Here is a 19,934-nt window from a genome sequence, read left to right as displayed (position 1 = left end):
CAGCTGCCACTAGCAGCAGGCACAGAACCTCCCACATCCTGATTCCCTTTCAGATACAAAGCAAAACCCATCTGCCACTGAAGTGGTAAGAACCATGCTCATATATCAGAGTTGACCTTGGTGTGCCATGAAACAAAAGCCAGCTTCCTCTGGGGCAGAGCAGGGACCCTTCCATCCCTCATTCCAGGCAAAGACAAGCTGCAGCTGGGAAGTGGCAAAAATCCCACTTGTGCATAGAATTCTGCCCTTTTCAAGGCAATGTTCAGCTACCACCTAGGAAGGGCAAGAAACTTATTCACACTCAAGATCTCCCACGTATACAAGATAGTTTTGTTGACACTAGGAGGAGAAGCAGGAAATTTGCTTATACTCTCCAAGTGGGGCACTGGGGAAAAGGCAGGAAGGCTGAGAAAACCCCACTTCCTGGGCTTATATATATAAGACCTGCACAAGTCTGAGGATGGAGAAGGGGAATGAGAAACCACTCCTGTTACCACCAGAGATCTTGCATCAAATAACAAGGAACACAGTTGTGCATTACGGGAAGGGCAAGAGCATGGACAAAGAACCCTTCTGTGAGGCAGGTGAGCAAGTCTTGCTAAAGACTGGGCGTGAAGCAAAAACACTGAGAAACATACTCTGGAACCCCAAGCCCCACCTTAGGCCAAGATAATAGCAGCCCAACACTAGAGGATATCCACCGACAAAAAGAAGGAACCTTGATTTTTATGTCACCATGTACAAAAACTAACTCAAAATGGACCATACACCTAGGTGGAAGAGCTGAAGCTCTAAAACTTCTAGAAGAAAATGTAAATACCTCCTAAATGCAACAAGAAGACAAACAAGATATAAGAATAACAAATAAGCATGTAAAAGATACTCATTATCTTTCATCATTAGGAAAGTGCAAGTTTTTATACCACTGTGAGATGCTATCAATACTATGCACCCATTAGGATTACTAAAGTAAAAAGATTGGTCATACCAAATTTTAGATAGAATGTGGGAAAAATTGAAATTTTCATTTATTGTTGGGGGAATGCAAAATGCCACTTTGAAAATATGAATGCACAGCTACTTTGAAAAACAGTTTGATTTTTTTTATAAAAATAAGCATGCATTTACTATATGGGCTAATAATTCCACTCCTAGTCATAAATCCAAAAGAACTGAAAACATGTTTCTGTACAAGGACCTGTATGTGAACGGTTTTAGCAGTTTTAGCCATAAATGCCCCAAACTGTAAACAATCCAAATGTCCTTCAAATGGTGAGTGTTAAACAGATTGTGATTAATCCATAAATGGAACACTATTCAGCAAGAGAAAGGAACAAACTACTAATATATGCAACAAAATAGATGATTCTTGAAGCACTGAACTAAGTAAAAAAAGACCAAGCAAAAGACATATATTGCATGAGTCTATGATCTGACATTCTAGAAGCATCAAAACTGAACGCAAAACAGATCAGTGGTTTCTAGCGGCTAGGATGGAGGAAGAGGATTGCCTGAAAGGTGTATAAGAAACCTTCTGGAGTGATGAAAATTTCATATCTTGATTGCTGTGGCCATTACACAACTACAGACATTTTCCAAAACTGGTAAATGAGCTTTTTTGGTATGTAAAATATATCACAATAAAAAGAGAGAGAAAATTAAACTCTTCAATATTTAACCCTGTTCAAAACCTGAGTTAAGAACCACTGCATCCTCATTAGTATAGAGATGGGTTTTTAAAAAAAAACTGCAATAGTCAAGCAAAAGTATAGCATTTGTACATGAGTAGAAGTTGTTGACTATGCAGCTGTCCTGGAATTTCTTGGTCACAACTTGACTTCACTGGGGACAGAAAAGGTGCATCCTGATTCCAAAAGGTCTATTTAAGTCAAGGAAACAGGTGTGACTTACCTTACACTATTTTTCTCCAAAAGAATTAATAAAGGAAATTGTCACTACAGGATGTACAACTGCTGAGAAAAACTCATAAATAAAGGTTAGCAAAAAAGTACAGGAGGTTGGTTGATGAGGTCCTTAGAGAGAAATAACAAACAAAGTTCAGAAATGAACTTCCTTAGCTTTGTTCTTTTAGATTATCCTGTTCAAAATAAATTCTACCCAAGCCAATGGGGAAGGGGAGTTCTGTGCTTCCTTGAAGATTTTAGCAAAACTTTATGTTTTTGATTATTGTAAAATCTCTGAAAATGGAACAACTAGTTGACCCTGAAGAATAGCTCTTTGCTTTTATTTTCCATTATGAGAAAAAGTATGAAGTAGACATATAAGCTCTTACCCTGTGTTGGCCACTGCACACAGTAGGGTTTGAGGTACACAGTGTGGAGAAAGAGTTTTGAGTGTTTACATCAGGGTTCTCTAGTGAGGAAGATGTTCCACTTTCTTACCTACAACTACACCAACACATTAGCTGTCTAAGTTCCTGCTGGAGTTGATTTAAGCAGAACACATTTATCCAGGGATATGATGTGGTTGGATGTGACTGCCAACAACGCTTAGTGGCATAATTTATTATGCATGTCCTTTATTGGGAACTCCTTTTCAGTGGTACTCAATGGACTATAAATATCACTTGCTGTGAAATGCATATTGTTCTTATAGTTGCTTTACCACATCCCAGAGTTAATTTCCAGTTCTCCTTTAGCACCCTTCCCAACGTTTTATATCTTTGCTGTATTCTGTTCTTTTGAAATACAATCTCCTTCTCTTGTTGACTTTAAATAAAAAATAACACTCTGAAATCATTAAAGAGGCTCCTTCTAGCTCTAAGGTTCATGAGCATATTAAAATAAAATCTATTCAAATGAATCTCTTCACTGAGCCAGTATCTAAACCAGAAAAAAATATTTAGGAACAATTTTTTCTGAATGAAATAAAAATGAATTTTCAAAACAGTGTCCTAAATTCTGAATAAAAAATTTAACTTTTTAATATCATATCGGAAAAAATGATTACTGAAGGGGATTTATACATGTCTGATGTTTTATTCAAGCCACTCTAGTTATTTTTGGTGATTGTCAAAACCATAAAATGTCTGTTTAATCAAAAAATGTCTGTTCGTGCTTTCTTTTTCCTCTTTGGGAGGCCCAAATTGTAATATAGAATGAGTCGCAAAAAAGAAAGGAACTTACTATATCAGAATCTGTCTAGAAGTCATTACTAATAAACATAGACATTCTTTACCAATTTCATCAGGTGTTCTAAAATAACTTGCAGGTCTCTGATCACCTCCTTTTTAACAATAAAGTATTAAGCAGGACATTTGACTCATCCACATTTGGGAAATGTACTTCATGCTGTGTTCCATTCTCTGAAATAAGATTTCCTGGGGTTATTGACAAACTATTCTAACTTTCTTGATTTTTATCAGAGCTTGGTTTATAATGTACAATATTTAAAAAAGATTAACTGCTTGACATAGGAATGTCAATCTTTTTAATCTTTAAAAAGATTATGATACATCCATAAAATGAAATATTACAAAGGCATTATAAGGTATTCTATAAATCTATAGTAAAATATATAGATATATGTTCATGACATATTGCAAAGTGAAACAATTGGGTTATAAAATAACCTATATGATAAATTAAATTTGAAAAGAATAAATATGTTGTGTATACATGGAGACATGGTAATTTAGAGGAAGAAGATTTAAAAGAACAAACACTAAGTAACTGCAGTCATCATTTGGTAGTGTTATGGGTAATAGTTTCTTCTTTTACTTATTTATATTTTCTAATTTTTATAATGAACGTGAAATACTTGTGTCATCAAAAGAAGTATCTAAAACTCATTATAAACTTTCAAGTCAGATTCTTGGACAAAAGAAAATACGGTAATTGGAGAGCAAAATCTAAGATAAATGCAGAAAACCATATATTCAATCTATAAGTGTTATGCATATGCCAATATCAAGATAATGTTTTTCTACATAAATAATGATAAAGCCAAGCATGAGGCATAACACACACTTAGGATGCAATAGCTAAGGTACTTTAATGCTAAGTCAAGAAAGGGCACATAAGAGTACCCCTTCTTGAGTTTTCTAAGTAGTTGCACAGGAATAGTCACAGAATATTAACTATGAGTTACCTATTCTCTCTTAGTGACTCAGGAAGCTATCTGCTGATTTAAAGTAAGGCACACTCCTACCTTGAAACACATACTTATAAAGAAACATGTAATAGAAGCACTAGTGGAGTGCTTCACTATAAGCCAGGCACTATTCTAAATGTTTCACATGTGAAACCCATTTAATCCTCTCAACACTGTGATGTCATATTACTATTACCCCTAATTTTCAGATGAAGAAACTGATGCAAATAGGGGTTAAGTAATTTATTCAAATACTTAGGGCTCACCAGTGGCAGAGAAGAATCCAGACTTAGGCAGCCAAGATCTATATTTTTAGCCACTATGTTATACTACTTCTCAAAAGAAAATTAATAGGATATTAACAGAAAATAAAATTCCCATGTATATACTATATATATACTATGTAGTGCGCATATATATACACATATGCATATATAGTATATACACATATGTATATATAATATATAGTATATTTTTATATATTTTTATATTAGAAACTAGGCCAGGTGCGGTGGCTCACGCCTGTAATCCTAGCACTTTGGGAGGCTGAGGCAGGTGGATCACCTAAGGCGGGAGTTTGAGACCAGTCTGGCCAAAATAGTGAAACCCCATCTCCACTAAAAATGGACTTTTTATAATCACAGACTTTTATCAGGCAATCCCATGTGCTAGTTCCTGAAGCTCATGTACTAGTTTTCAGATATTTGCTTTCTGCCTAGAGTCCTCACCCAAGGCCCTCAAGGGGCTTGCATGCTCCAAGGCTGGATAAACTCCAAAGTTTCCAATGTTGTCTACAAAGTCCCTGGGTGATTTCTACTTTCTCTACCCTCTGAGATACTCTCAGCATGCTCTGACTCAATGGAATATTCTTAATACACAGAATAACTAGGGGAGAGAAGAAAATAGTCCCTTCCGCATCTCTCCAGAAGAGGCCACTATGAATTTTCTCACCTCATTGACCTTTCCATATTTTCTGGCCTATTTTTAATTGAATGCAGATGAGGAAAAATAAGGTCTCACCATGACCCGACAGGTAAAGGAAAGGCATGAACTTGGCTGACACTTTCCCTTGGTGACAGTCTAATTAGTCTCACCACATTTCTTTCTCTTTTTTTATTATTTGTATTATTTTTATTATTTTTGAGACAGAGTCTCACTCTGTTGTCCAGGCTGGAGTGCAGTGGCACAATCTCAGCTCAGTGCAACCTCCACCTCCCCGGGCTCAAGCAATTCCTGTGCCTCAGCCTCCCAAGTAGCTGGGACTACAGGCACTCACACCAGGCCCGGCTAATCTTTGTATTTTTAGTAGAGATGGGGTTTCACCATGTTAGCCAAGCTGGTCTCAAACTCCTGGCCTCAAGTGATCTGCCCACCTCGGCCTCCCAAAGTGCTGGGATTACAGGCTGAGCCACCATGTCTGGCACTAATCCTACCACATTTCTACTGGGTATCATATGTTATAGCTCAAGACCAAGTCTGACTAATAATTAAAATTATTAGCATGCTAAAGTTTGGTGCTTGTGAAACCCAGAGAGCAATACTCATGTAAATAACAGGGCTACTTAAAAGGTTAAGCAAAAGCACAGTTGATAAATGTATGTGTTCATTTCTCATTAATTATCTTAGCCATTATTTAATGTTTGGGCAAAAAAATACAATTCAACAATATGATGAAATTCATAATAACTTTTGGCATTGCCTTTTGACCATCTAATTCATAATTTATAATATCCCAGCACCAAATTTTTATAGCATTGTTCAGCTAATGGGTTCAGAGAAATATTCTGTGATTGTTCTGGGGAAAGTAGAGACAATAGTTGAGCTGAAAAACACCTGAGTGGTCTGGGCATGGTGGCTCATGCCTGAAATCCCAGCACTTTGGGAGGCCGAGGTGAGTGGATCACTTGAGGTTGGGAGTTTGAGACCAGCCTGGCCAACACAATGAAATCCCGTCTCTACTAGAAATACAAAAAAATTAGCAGGGCGTGGTGGCAGACGCCCATAACCCCAGCTACTCTGGTCTGAGGCAGGAGAATCACTTGAACCCGGGATGTTGAGACTGCAGTGAGCCATGATCATGCCACTGCACTCTGGCCTGGGCAACAGAGTGTAACCCTGTCTCAAAATAAATAAATAAATACATAAATACATAAATCAAACAAAAAACACCCAAGTGTCTTGTCCTCTTATCAATCTTAAACTTTCTGGGGATGTGTGAGGTGATTCTGTAACTACTATAAACACAGAAGGAAACACTGGGGAAATGTAGCAGCTCAATCATCTTCTCCCTGCTTTTATTTAATTCTGAACTTGCTGTAATCAATAATTGATTCTGATTATGCTCCTGTCACTAATTTCAGTTGAACTGTATCTGGGGGGAAAAACGTCTCATAATGACTAGTTCTCCATAGGTAAAATGCCATATCTCTGAGATAAGAGAGAAAGCATAAGAGGTTTTGTCAGTTCCCCTGGCTCCCTCTATGTCTTCAATTCCAGCCCCTTTCTCAAGGTCAATATTCAGGGAAACACTTAGGTTTGAAAACATCACAGGCAATCTGTATGCAAATGCCTAAGTGATTTGAGTATTCTCTCTCTTCTGCATAAAAGCCTTTGAAGTCCTTGAATTATCTGTTAGCCTTTCTCCGAGATGATTGAGCAAATTTGTTGATAGAATATATTTGAAAATCTTGTGAAATAAACACAGAACAGGTCAACTTTTTAAAAAAGAAATGTGCCGTTTAAAGAACATTTGAAATTTTCTCAATGACAAATACTCTTTGATCTTTGGGGTAGAAGAAATAGTCATTAAAAAGTGAAAGTAGGTTAATCCATATAGCTATCGTTCTCACGCTACCGAACCACTCTTGTTCAGTCTGAGTAATGATTACAATTATGTGAGAACCCAAAATTTCCACCTCCAAGCTGTTCATTTGTCCTAAGGCTGTTGCAGAACAACAGAATTGCCTCAGGTGACTATGCTCCTGTGCATGAAATTATTTTCAACAGCCTGAAGCATAACGGAATGTTTTATGTGACAAGTTCAAGAAACGTCACTTACCAGACTGCACAAGAGTCACTTTTTACCTTTGTTGCCAATCTGATCTGTCTGGTCAGATTTTTTTTAAAAAAGCTTTCATCATACTTACTCTGCATCTCACAGATACAGTGTCAAACTAACACATAAATGAAGTTGCTCTCTAAAGCCTGGGCTTTAGACGTCCTCCATCTCCTTGTGCCTGACATTTTCTAGCTCCCTTTGGATTATTATAAATGTTTGAAGAAATACAGAGAAAAATCTTGTCAAAGAACAGGAGCTGAATGTTTACAATGACAGGTAACTAATTAAAAATGACTGTTGTATTTTTTCAGTTATCCGAAACTAAAAAATACTTTTATATCATACAAAACAGAAAGACACTTTTGTATCACACAAAACTAAAAAATAGTAGTTTGGCGTTTGATGACATTCAGAAATCAGGAGCACAATTTGGAAGAATCATTTAAGTATTCACTAAGCACCAGAATTGCATAACACTTTTCTTCAGAAAATGTAAACTATTTCTCAGCATAAGCCTGTCTAGACTAGAATAACCATGGGGCTAACAGAGGTCAGCCCAGAGGTCAGCAGAGGCCCATGAGTGCATGTGCTGTTCCCTTTGTTACATTGTGCAGGCAGGTGATTCAGCCTGGGCCTTTCAACAAGATGCAGTGGAAAAGGGGTCAAGCAAGCATAATTTGAAAGAATTCAGATGAATCTCTTTGGCTTCCAGTTATGATTGGTGTCAACTGAACCCTTTTAATGTTATCAATTGATCATCCATTTACTCAAACATACACTAAGAAAATATCTATGAAGAGAAAAATCTGGTAACCTGGCAGGTTTGTTAGTCACAATTTTCCATTAGTGAGTCAGCATGTTGTCAGCTCAGGATAGTTAATAACACTTCCACATGTCATCTAGAGGAAAGAAAGGCAGGAGAGAGGAAACAAGAAAAAGAAAAGGAAGCAAAAAATACAAAAATATAATGCAGATGAACTAGAATGGAAATTGGCAGCACTGAATGTATGACTACCAAATAAATTTGTGGTATAGCAGGCTTCAGGTAGAAAGATATGAGGCACGGAGGTCATTCTGAGCTTGTGGAAGAATGTGGGCAAAATAATAAAAACAAGATTGTAACAGCAGATTATAATGCTCTGGTGAGCACTGTGCAAAGAGACCACATTGTAACAAACGCTTCAGGTGGAAAAATGGTGGAATATGAGATTACATAGATACAGGACAGCTTTCAGAGCATCTGACCCCTGGATGGGAATTTAAACCTTATGCACTGTTATTAGTTTTCCATTGCTGTTGTAATAAATGACCACAAGTTTACCAGCCTAAAACAACATCCATTTGCTGTGAAGTGGTAGCAGCACGGTAAGGTATCATGTCACATTGCTTCACACCTTCATTAACTTCATATCCTGTTTTCTATATGCCTTCCAGCCTGGGCTCACACCTTCTAAACAAAATATTACCCCTATAACCCTTCCCTCAGTCTCTACTTTCCAGAGGATATTAACTGAGATTATCCCTTTGTTAACTGTGCACTTCATAGAGATGTACTCCAGCATGTTCATAGGACATCTGACCCATTGGCCAAATTAGCTGGAGGGACTTTAAGAGAATACCTCTCTCCTAGCAATATAAAATGGGGCTGGTAAACACTAATTTTATACTCTGCTTGCAACCAAAATCGAGGTGATGTAGATCACTATGTTTACTGAAAAGCAGAGAAAGCTGATCTGCTAAGACAGAAAAAAATAAACCAGGCCGGGCACAGTGGCTCACACCTGTAATCTCAGCACTTTGGGAGGCCGAGGCAAGCAAATGACGAGGTCAGGAGATCAAGACCATCCTGGCTAACACGGTGAAACCCTGTCTCTACTAAAAGTACAAAAATTAGCCAGGCATGGTGGCGGACACCTGCGGTCCCAGCTACTCAGGAGGCTAAGACAGGAGAATGGCGTGAACCCAGGAGGTGGAGCTGGCAGTGAGCCGAGATCACACCACTGCACTCCAGCCTGGGCAACAGTAAGAGACTCCATCTCAAATAAATAAATAAACAAACAAACAAATAAATAAATAAAACCAGATTTACAGATAAGCAGAGACTTGAAACCATAGGATCTCAGAGAGACAAGCTGATCCACAGACAAATAGAATTAACACCTGCCTTCATTTCTTGTGAGTTTTCCATTTTTTGTTTTCCTTCCCTTTTAATCAGACGCATTTATATTTTCATAATTTCCCTCCCCTTGGATTGAGCTAGTCTGAAATGTGGTTCAGCTGCCTGCAATCAAGGGGACTATTTCAATTATTGTTGCTACGTAACAAACCATCCCAAGATCTGGTGACAAAAATCATCCACTTTATGATGCTCACAGATTTTGTGGGTCCAGAATTTGGACAGGGCATGAGAGGAATTACTTATCTCCGCTTCACAACGCCTGGGGCTTCAGCTGGGAAGACTTGAAAGCTAGATGTGATTCACTGGCTGGAAGCTGGAATCATCTGGAGGGTTGTCACTCATATGTCTGGTGAAAGATACTGGCTGTTGACTAAGGCTGAGCAGGGCTGTAAGCTGGAACATCTCAATGTAGTTGTTCTATGTGGTCTCTCCACAGGGGCTCACTGGACTTCCTCACATCATGGCCTCAGCATTCCAAGAGAGGAAGGAAGCGTGTGGCATTTTTATGATCCAATCTCAGAAGTGACATAACAGCACTTCTGCCATACTCCAACAGTTGCAGCAGTTACAAAGCTCCAGTCAGTCTCCAGGAGAGGGGACACAGACTCTACCACTCCATGGGAGGAGTGTCAAGATCACATTGAGATCTTGTTGCAGCCAACATTGGAAAATACAATCTGATGCAGGACTTGACCCTTAGACAACAGGTGGGTTGGAGCCAGATTCTGAAGGTTTCCAGGCAAAGTGGGAGGTTTGGAGTCCATCCTGGAGTCAGTGGGAACCAGAGATACTGAAGTAGAGAAGTGAAATAGAAACAGAGGACTAAAAAAAAGGTAACTAAATAGAAAAGACAAGAATTAGTCTCCTGAGATTGTCCCACTTAATATAGCCAGGATTTTATTATCTGATGCCTTATATTTTGTGTTTTGAAGACAAGCCAGACTGACACTATCATTATAAAAGTTATCAAATTTATTACCAATGATTTTGTGTTACCACACCAATTTTGTTCCACAACAGAACTAAAAGCTAATTGAGGCCTGTATGTGACAATATGAGTGTGCAAAGTAAATCAGCATGTACCAGTTTATGGAAGTGACTTTGTTTTATTCTATTAGAAAAAAAAAAAATGTTTTTCATTGTTTACCATAGTACTGACTACACATAAAGTGCTATTCTCTCACCTCCATTTGAGGTCTACGTTAGAGGTTTTCGACACACAGGATGTGTTGGCTTCAGTGGAAAACTTTTGCACAACACATGACATTCTCACACATCTACATAACATGAATGTGATTTCAGGTTTAGCATGGAAGTTTAGAAGCCTGTAAGGAAAGGCTGTGGGGTAAATTATTAGTAAAGTATTCATCAAAGAAAATAGTCTAAAATCCTTCAGCAGCAATAGTATATATTTTTTTCTTTTTTGTCAAGAACCTATTTAATTTTTATGCTACAGAAGTACACACTTTTATCCATCACAAATTTAAATCAAACATTGTATTTAAGACATTTAAAGAAATCCAAAAGAGTAATATTAAATTAAAGATACTATGTAGAATATTTTATACTCAAAAAATTTCCTAGCACATTTATTTCTTCTATTTCAACAGGTGATATGCAGCCTTCTATTTGATAGAAATCTCTCTGCTTAGTTATGTCTCCCAACTGCATTTTTCATTGCTTGTTTAATAAGAAGATATACGAATAATTTCAGTCATTTTTTCCAAGTATCCCTTGTTAAAAATCACAGGAAATGATTCTGGAATAAAATAAAGGTTAAATGCATCTTGGACTTTACAAATCAGTACTTACGTAGAAAGAGACATATTGTTTCATGAAAATATATTGGTTTAATGATCTATATGGAAGTAATATTTCACTCTTAAAATAACTCTAGTTTTCATAAGGGTTCCAGTTTGGTACTCATAATGTGTTTTACACTGGGGAAATCTGCCATTTCCATAGAACTGATATCCACAGTCTTCATTTTGAAGCCAAGGTAGGGAATATTCTCTTTCAGAGTAGGCACACAGGAGAATCTTGCACCTTGTTTGTTTCACATGTTTAAATATTGTCTTTATCTTCCAACTGTTTTTGAATTTCTTGAAGTCTGAGACAGTATCTCTTCCTTGTTAAGGTGTTAAATAAGAACTTACTGAACTGCTGGATTTTGTACAAGAAGTAATGGCTAAACTTACTGCAATCTTGCTATTAGTGTTTTGACATGCATCCACCATGTGATGATTAAAATTCTGGATGATTTGGACAAAAATTCCAAATGTATATTAGGTTAATATATATATAATCTGCGCTTATGATTATGTTTACAATAAAGAGACTTTATTCCTTCATTCATTGCAAAAAGCTGACAGATACTTTCTAGGTGCTGGAATAGTACCTTTGTGGAACTTACACACCCGAGGGCAAGAAAGGAGATGAATAAATAAATAATCCAAGAGGATGGTTTGTTCTGTCTTTAAAATGAGGTCTAAAGCAGCAATAAAACACCACAGTCAGCTTTCTGCTGTTGCTGCCTTTCTAGCCCTAGCCACAGAACTGAAGCTCTCCACAACCTCAGACCATGAGATAATCTAATTTTTCAATCTGTAATGAGGCATAGTATCTGAAGTTGTGGAAATAAATTACTCAGACACTGGTTCAGGGAGCAGAAGCAACAGAGACCTCTACTTTAAGTCATACCCAAACGACTCCTGCATGAAACCCACCAAAGAATTAGTCACTGGGACATGCAGCAAACTGGAATCAGGGAAGCCACATCAACCAGCCTGTCAGAAATGTGAGACAGATGTTTGAGAACAGATGGAAATAAAGACTGGCAGATCCTCCTGCCCTCAGATGGGTCTCTGTTCCTCCAGTATTTATGTGTGCCTTCACACAAACTGGCAACTAGCAGATATAGATACACAAAAAATAAGTTGCTTTCTTTTTTTCTGACAGATTCTTGCTCTTTTTCCCAGACTGGAGTGCAGTGGTGCAATCATAGTTCATTGCAACCTCAAACTCCTGGGCTCAAATGATCTTTCAGCCTCAGCTTCCCAAATAGGTAGGACTACAGGCATGCCACCACACCCAGCTAAATTAATATGTTTTTAGGTTTCTTTTTTTTCTAAAGACAGGGTCTCACCTTGTTGCCCAGACTGGTCTCCAACTGCTGGTTTCAAGTGATCCTTCCACCTTGGCCTCGCAAAGTGCTGGGATTACACGCAGGAGCCACCATGCCCAGCCCAGGTTGCTTTCTGTTCCAATGAGTTCAAAAAGTGCACAGGCTCTGGTCTAATCACTAATCATTTAGTTTCTGAGACTGAAATGTTAGCTCACAGCATTTAAACCAGTAGATTTTTGCTGCGATACTCAGTTGCCACAAATAGACAGCAATAATATTTGGCTCTGATTGAGGTACACACAGGAGACAACTTGGTTTCTCTTCCATCATAGCCTCCAGAGCTTGGTGAGCACCCCCGTCCTTACCGCTTACTAACATCTCCTCAACCTCTGGCCTCATTCAGGTACTGAAATATCCAGTTCCATTCAATTTCAGTCACAGCAAGGTCTGATTGGACACTCATTTTCCATCAGGCCTGAGGACAGGGAAATGAGGGAAAATGTATTCATATATACGAACCAGGTTGTATATATGAATATTGTGGTAATGGAACACCTGCTTGGGCAATTCTATGTCTGTGACTTGGACAATGGGCTTATTGCTGATCTCTTCAAATCCTGCCTCAGTTTTTGTATATTTCCAGTCACAGCTAAGGACCTGGCCCACACACCCACAGCATCTCTGCCATACTAAATGTGGCCCTACATTTTGATCCACTGTGGGTCCCTCTCTCTCCACACGTCTATTTCAGCCAGTTACCACTTCTCCAGCTAAAATCAGACACTCATGTCTAGACATCATGGTCCCAAATGCCTGGAGACACATATCAGACCCTGCTGAGAGAATTCTCTCACCAAGCTCTGTCTTGGTGGCTGCACTATGAGTGCAGGACTGTGAGCATGTAAAGCTCACTCCTCCTACCCTTCTGGCACTGCCTACTTTTTAGATACTTCCAAACTCTACATTTGATTCTCTTAGATCTTCCCAAATTTTGGCCTGCATGACGATAAGGATCAGGTAGCCAATCTCTCCCCCTCACCACCCTTATAAGCAAGGGAAATAGAAAAGTCAAAGCTCTCTTTACTCCTACACATTCCTTTTGAGGCATCCTCCTTATGGATTTCAAGACATGGCTAATAGTCACTGGACCAGTTTTTCTCTCGTTAAAAAATCCTATGCATGTCTCTCCCCGCTGGCTGTCTCTAGAATATGAATGTATTACCATTGGTCATCCTAAATTTGAGGCTTACCCCAAGAAAGCAGGAAAATCACATTTCAAATCCTGTCATATGTTGTATTTATTTAAACTATGATCAAAATTGAGACACCAATCATCAATTCTAAAAGCGAAACTAATATAGGAATCCAAGATACATACTTGGTATTTTTTTCTTTCTTTTTTTTTTTTTAGACGGAGTCTTGCTCTGTTGCCCATGCTGGAGTACAGTGCTGTGATCTTGGCTCACTGCAACCTCAGCCCCCCGGATTCAAGCGATTCTCCTGCCTCTGGAGCAGCTGGGATTACAGGCACCCGCCACCATGCCCAGTTAATTTTTGTATTTTTAGTAGAGACGGGGTTTCACTACGTTGGATAGGCTGGTCTTGAACTCCTGACCTCAGGTGATCCACCCACCATGGCATCCCAAAGTGCTGGGATTACAGGTGCAAGCCACCTGCCAGGCCCTTTTTTTTTTTTTTTTTTAAGTTATGTGTCTGAGTGAAAATCTGTTTGTGCTGTACCTCTCTTCTTGGCAATGGGGTCTCGTTTGATTTTGCCATTGCTTATTTAACACAAGATTTTTTCAGAAGAAAGACAGTAGGAGATAGAGAAAGCAGAAACCAGTGGGAGAAATGTTAGAAAAGAAAAAGGAGAGGATATTTGTGAATGAGAGATTCAGAATTTTTAGATGATAATTTTCATCCATTATTCTAAATTCTACATGCAACTTTGCCCCCGCCATCCAAAGAAAATAAAATAAAGCTGATAAACAATATTTTCTATTTTTTGTGACATGGCCTACATCTTTCAATGGAAGTGCTTATAAGAGTATTTGGGGAACAACATACATGAATTTACTCTGATTAACATCGGAAATTATCTTCTCAGAAGCCGTATCACTTTACTCTGAGTATGGAAGGTTGTTCCCAGCTGATTCTCAAATGGCTTTGAAAGGCAGAGCCTCCCTGACTGATGAGTGGTTGGACTAAGGCCCTCAGGCATCTATTTGCAAGTGCTGATAAGCATGGGGACAAGCGAACCTTCAAAGGTTTGTACTAGGTGCCTGGAGAGTCTCAAAATATATAGAACTGAAGCATTAAAAAAACATGAATGTGCTATCTCAGCCCTACAGGCTAGGTCAGATGCCCAAGAGAGAGAACTGAATTTCACAGAGGATTTTCCTAGCCTAGTTTGTAGTTTTCTTAATCCTGCCAACCTTGAATCATATAATTGTTTGTTTTTGTTTTTTTTTTTTTGAGACAGAGCCTCGCTCTGTCGCCCAGGCTCGAGTGCAGTGGTGCGACCTCAGATCACTGCAAGCTCCGCCTCCCGGGTTCAGGCCATTCTCCCGCCTCAGCCTCCGGAGTAGCTGGGACTACAGGCACCCGCCACCATGCCCGGCTAATTTTTTGTATTTTTAGTAGGGATGGGGTTTCACCATGTTAGGCAGGGCGGTCTCTTATCTCCTGACCTCGTGATCTGCCCGCCTCGGCCTCCCTAAGTGCTGCGATTACAGGTGTGAGCCACCGTGCCCGGCCTATGTTTGCTTTATTAATGGCCTTCTTCTAACACACTTATATTCTAAATTTGTGTTGGAAAAGCTATAAATATTGTTCCTTTACCTTGATACAGTTATCATGCTTTCTGTAGATAGCTAGGTCATATTTTAAGTACTTGATTACAAGATAGGCACAATGATTTGTTAAACCGTTTACTCTGTTAACATGCAGTGCTGTACACCATCCTTTTGCAATTGTTTTTTAATGAGGCCTAATATAATGAAAACTGAACACGTTAAACATGTGTGAGCTGTAGCATTCTTTTCCCATCAACAAAGATTGACATTGATTATAGGACTTGGGAATCTACAACTAATTTCATGTCTAAGAACAAAAATCTCTATTTATATTGGGACAATGCTCAAGTAACCTAAATGTCCTCATACCTCACCAAAAATGAGGTAAATGACTGGAAATGAGATAATATTTAAAACCACTACCTAAATCTCACCACTCCCTAGCCTTTACTTGCCAACCTTACAACCTTGGCTACCACTATCACTCCCAAGCCCTTCTGTCTCCTCTGTACTTTTCTCTTGTCATTGTTACTCTTTTATTCAATGCAGACTTTTTCCTCAATGTAGCAAAAATTGAGAATCCTAGTGTTTACATTTTATAGTCTCAACCACACAAAGATTTGAACAACTATATCTTTCTGCATTTTTGAACAAAAGTGCAAAATCCAAAAGCACAGACTCGTTAATCCATGTAGGGTAGCATCCAATTCCTGGGCCAATTAACTGCAGTCAGGGAGGTAGCTACATTGAAAATAGGCTGCTAATGTGATAACTTGTAGATTACGAGGAATGGGTACAGTTCCAGTAAAAGTGAGAACTCTCTCTTAACAGGAAAATTGAGTCGTAAGTATTCATTCTTTCAATCATTTACCTATTATGTGCCCAATATTTTCTAGATCCTGGGGAAACAACAATTAACAATTAATTAAATAAGAGGGATATAGTTTGTGTTTAACAAAGCTCACAGTGTTATGGCAGAGAATGGTAGTTAAATAAGAAATAAAAATTAAGTAAAATAGTAAGCTATCATGAATACAGTAAGTGATATGGCCTCTGAGAAAATAATTTCTGATATCAATACACTCACTGTATTCATTTACTGAATTACTTATTAAGGGAGGACTTACTAAATAATTAACCTAGTCATGTCATCAATGGGTTCTAGAAACCTCACTTCATCAGTAGGTTCTTAGAAACTGGAACTTTAAGTGAAATGACGTACAGCAGGTCCACAAATAATGTCCTTTTGTTCAGCTCTTTTGCTACAACATTGATGAGGGAAAAAATGGCTTTGTTATACATCATTTTGCTTGAAGTCATAGTTTCCAAGAACCTATATATGATGTTAAATGAGGACTTACTGTACTTTGAAAAAAAATCATGCACCATTCTAAACACTTTGTATACATTACCTCCTTTAATAGTTTTATAGAACTTACTCATCACTTTACAAGTGAAGAAACCTGATGCTTAGCCTGGCAGTATAATTTACCCAAAGTCACACAGCTAAGAAAGCAAAGATTTGAGATTTTGACAGAGGTCTGCCTGTCTTAGTCTGTTCAGTCTTGCTATAAAAGCATACCTGAGATTGGGTAATTTACAAAGAAAAGAGGTTTATTTGGCTTATGATTCCACTGGCTGGAAAGTCCAACACTGGGTAGCTGTATCCAGTGAGAGCCTCATGCTGCTTCCACTCATGTCAGAAAGCAAAAGAGAAGCAGGTATGTGCAAAGAAATCATATGATGAGAAAGGAAGCAAGAGAGGGTAACCAAGGAAGCCAGAATCTTAACAACCCATTCTCATGGAAACTAACCCATTCCTCAAGAGTGAGAACTCACTCACTCTCTCAGGAAGGCATTAATCTATTCATAAGGCAACTGTTCCCATGAACTGAACACCTCCCACTAGGCCTCACCTCCCAACATTGACACATTGGGGATCAAATTTCAACATGAGTATTGTTGAAGATAAATCTCATCCAAACCATAGCACTGCCTAACACCAAAATCTGCACAGTTCTACACTAAGTTACACAAGTTACACTCTAAATGCTAATCTGATAGGAGAAGCCCACAGGAACATGTAACAGAGTCCCATGATCAAGGAAAGATTCTCAGAGAAACTGAAGTACTCAACTTACAGATAAATAGAATGTAGTTAACTGAAGAGGAGATAAGTGTATTCTAGATAAAAAGAACAGCATCAGCAGAGATGAGGATAACATAGTCATGATAAAGGAAATAAAAGGCCTGCAATAGTGCTGGAACATATGGAGGGAAAATCCTAGCAAGAGAAAAGTTAGAGGGCCAGGCGCGGCGGCTCACGCCTGTAATCCCAGCACTTTGGGAGGCCAAGGCGGGCGGATCACAAGGTAAGGAGATTGAGGCCATCCTGGCCAACATGGTGAAACCCTGTCTCTACTTAAAAAAAAAAAAAAAAAAAATACAAAAAAAATTTAGCCAGGCATGATGGCGGATGGCGGATGCCTGTAGTCCCAGCTACTCGGGAGGCTAAGGCAGGAGAATGGCACAAACCCAGGAGGCAGAGCTTGCAGTGAGCGAGATCACACCACTGCACTCCAGCCCGGGCAACAGACCGAGACTCTGTCTCAAAAGAAAAAAAAAAGAGAGAGAGAGAGAGAAAAGTTAGAGGAGAATGCATCCATGTTGGTGTATATATCAATACTTCCTTTCTTTTTATAGGTGAATTGTATTTCATCATATGGCTGTACCACCATTTGTTTATCTGTTTGTCATTGATAGGCATCTGGATTGCTTCCAGTTTACAAATAAATCCATCATGATTTATTTGTATGAACATATGCTTTGATTTCTCTTGGACAAATACTCACAACGAGAAAGGTGCTTATATCGGAGTGTGTGCTTATTTTTATAAGAAATTGTCAAATTGTTTTCCAAAGTAAGTGTACCATTTTATATTCCTAACAGAAGTGTCTAAGGGTTACAGCTCCTCCACATATCCCTGTCAACACTTGGAATAGTCAGTCTTTTTAATTTTCAGACATCCTAATAAGTGTGAGGTGATATCTCCATGTGTTCTCAATTTGTGTTTTCACCTTTTCATGTAGTTATTTGTCATCCACATATCTTCTTCGGTGAAGTGTCTTTTCAAATTATTTGTCCATTTTTATTGGGTTTTTTTAATTGGGTTTTGAGAGTTTTTATGTATTATGGATTAAAATTTTTTATCAGATACATAACTTGCAAATATTTTCACTTACTCTTTGACTTTTCATTGTGTTTCCATCATGTTTTGAAGGACAGAAGTTCTTAATTTTGATAAAATCTAATTTATTGATGTTTTACTTTGTGCATCATGCTTCTGGTATCACATCTAAAGATTATTTGCCTAATACCAGGATCATGGAAATTTTCTTACAGATTTCATTTTAAAATTTTATGCTTTTGAGTTTTACATTTGTCTTTGATTCATTTTGGATTATTTTTTGAATCATATGGAAATGAAAAGGACGTGTAATGACCAAAAACACTTTGTAAAGAAAGAACAAAGTTGCTGTACTACCTGATTTGAAGACTTATTATAAAGCTACAATAATCAAGAGAGTATGTCATTGGTCTAAAAATAGACAAATAGATGAATAGAACACAGTGAGAAGTCTACATGCAGACTCACTCATATATGGTCAATTTATTTTTAAAAAAGGTACACAGACAATTCAGTGGAAAAGGCTAACCTTTTCAATAAATCATGCTGCAACAATTAGACATACATAAGCATAAGTATTGATCCATACTTCATACCATTCAAAGTGTGTTATAATTATAATTTAGCTAAGAAAAATGTGACAGATGAAGTCTTGATTGACAGGACAGATAAATTACTATTGCTAACTTATGTCAACAATAAAATTAAACCTATTTAAGAGTAAAAATATCAGAAGGGGAAAAGATTTCACTAAAATAAGAATATTGTATATAAGATACATAGATAAAATAATAACACCAAAAAAGGAGATACAAAGAGAAAAAGCTTTAAATTAGATCAAAGAGTTTTCTAAAAGGAAATGTCATCACTTTATAAAAGAATGTCTTCTTATTCCAGTTGTTTTCAAGTTTACTTTTAGTCATGGAATTCTTTATTCAAGGGAAGTCTTAAGTAGAACTAAAAACAAATAACTCTGGTTGAAACCAGGATAACGGGCCAACAACCACATTAATTTACCACTCTCCACCCCACCTTACTATACATACACATAAACATCTACCATGAGATGCATATAATACTTTTAAAAGACTGTAAGTTGCACTCACTAGATTCTTTGTGTGACTGTGGGAGAATTTGTTTAGGGTGGATAGAATTGTGAATCATCAACATGCACATTTTTAGCTTAACTAGATGTATTATTTCCTAGGTCTACCACAACAAAACATCTCAAATTTGGGGACCTCATGGAAAAGAAATGTATTGTCTCATTTTTTGGGAGGCTAGAGGTCCCAAATCAAGGTGTTGCCAGAGTCGTTCTTCCTGTAAACACAAGCAGGAAGGGTGGATGCTGTCTTGCCCCTTACCCCTTCTAGTAACCCCAGATGTTCCTTACTTGAGGAAGCGTAACTCAAATCTACACCTCCTTCTTCACCTAGCCTTCTCCCTGGGTCTTTGTGTCTGCACACAGCCATCTTCTC

Source organism: Piliocolobus tephrosceles, chromosome 14 (genome assembly GCF_002776525.5).
Source record: "Piliocolobus tephrosceles isolate RC106 chromosome 14, ASM277652v3, whole genome shotgun sequence".
Taxonomy (NCBI): Eukaryota; Metazoa; Chordata; class Mammalia; order Primates; family Cercopithecidae; genus Piliocolobus; species Piliocolobus tephrosceles.
The sequence above is the reverse complement of the archived record's forward strand: the minus strand, read 5'-3'. Positions refer to the sequence as shown.